The sequence below is a fragment of the Nematolebias whitei genome, chromosome 7 (assembly GCF_014905685.2).
Source record: "Nematolebias whitei isolate Nwh7 chromosome 7, NemWhi1, whole genome shotgun sequence".
Classification (NCBI taxonomy): domain Eukaryota; kingdom Metazoa; phylum Chordata; class Actinopteri; order Cyprinodontiformes; family Rivulidae; genus Nematolebias; species Nematolebias whitei.
In genome coordinates this window covers 5,401,533-5,403,221 of record NC_056504.1, presented here as the reverse complement: position 1 = coordinate 5,403,221, position 1,689 = coordinate 5,401,533, and positions in this window count along the sequence as shown.

Here is a 1,689-nt window from a genome sequence, read left to right as displayed (position 1 = left end):
CTCAGTCTCTTAAATAGCACCTTCTCAGAGTGGATCAACCAGTTTTGCTGCTGACAACCAAAACCAGCTGATCACATGCTCAAGAAGGACCATCAGCCTAACAATGGATCATTAGCACACTGACTGAGGAAGTCTTTCAGATGAAAGATGAAACGTTTCTACATTTTTTTTTTGTTGTATGTGTTTTTTTTAATGTCCAGAGGACCACATTGAACTTTTTTTTAGAATTTTCTACCTGGATTATTGAGCATGCATCAGGAATACTGTTAAAGCACAAAAATGGAAGAATTTGTTCTGCATTTTGTGAGTTACACTGGATTCAGAGTTTTATAAACTGCGTTAAACTTCCCTCTGGTAGTTGCTTTGTAATATTGTTTTGGTTACTCAGAAAAAAAATTGGAGGAAGCAGAAAATCCAAAATGGCCAAACATAATGCGTAAGTGTTCATGTGTTAAGCTAATTTCAAAATTAAAACAATGTTGCCTTGGACGAGATTTACCCCTAACTATGGGTTTTGATCAAAATAATAGCTGTAATTGTCTCTTGTTTTATGTCAAAATGCTATGATAATTTGTACAGTCAAATAAGTTATGAACGTGTTATTTTGTTAGCTCGCAGTAAGCATGAAACAAGCTTGTTTGCAATGTTCGCTAAAACCATGCTTTGTATGTTTCAGTTTTACCATGGTCAGTAGGACAATGGTCTGAGGCCGTTCTTCAATAAATGAGCACAAAAGAAAGAGAAATAAGTCTGTTTATTGGAGCGTCATTATCTCGCTGTGTAGCTGGTGAAAACTAGAAAATTCAGGGCAAGGACAGCACGGTAAAAGGACAACCAGCGCAGCGGGCGCAGCCACGAACAGATGCGTTCAGCACAGCATGAGCCTCCGGTCAGGAAAGCAATATAAACGAGAAGCACGAGACCAAAGAGGAACGACAAATGGACAACGGACAATTGTGGATAACGCAACATTTCTCCCCAACGCAGAGAAACGTTGAGGACTTCTGCAGTTTGACGACCACTCGGAAAACTACTGTGCATGAAATGTGTCGTTTCAAAACGCTGTTAAAGAATGGCATGTTACAGCTCAAGAAGAGCTGGATTTAATGATCAAATGGTTTTGAAGTTTAGTCTTGAGGGGTGGATGGGTGTGTCCTCCCGCAGAAATGTTTGAATTAAGTAGATGCCATTTCCTGCGTTTTAGTGTATTTTAACGGGCTGTTAAACATGTTAACCTACATAAGTAAACACTTGATTCAATAAGAGCAACTACAAGAGCTCTCTCCTGTGTGAATAGAGAAACGAGGCAAGCATCCCCCCGCCTCCCCCCGCTTCACAGTTCGAGCCCGACATTTCTCCACTGAATTCATTCTTACACGCTTTGAGTCCACGCACGTGAAACTTCCAGGTGACCCCTTCGTCTGTTCATATATGGGCTCCTGTGCGTGTACGCCTAGTCGCTCGCTCCTGCTCTAACCTTGTTTCACAAACTAAAAGCAAAAAATATTAATCTCTAAACCTAATTAAAAAAACTATAAACATATTAATCTGTAAAACTAAACCTAATGCGCACCACAGCTGGTGGTGGTGCGGGGTGGTCGCCCCCCACTGTTTTTAGTTTTGTTTTTGACGTGCCGCATGTTTCTTTCACTTTTGCAGCTTAATAATAATAACTAATAGTTTTGTTTT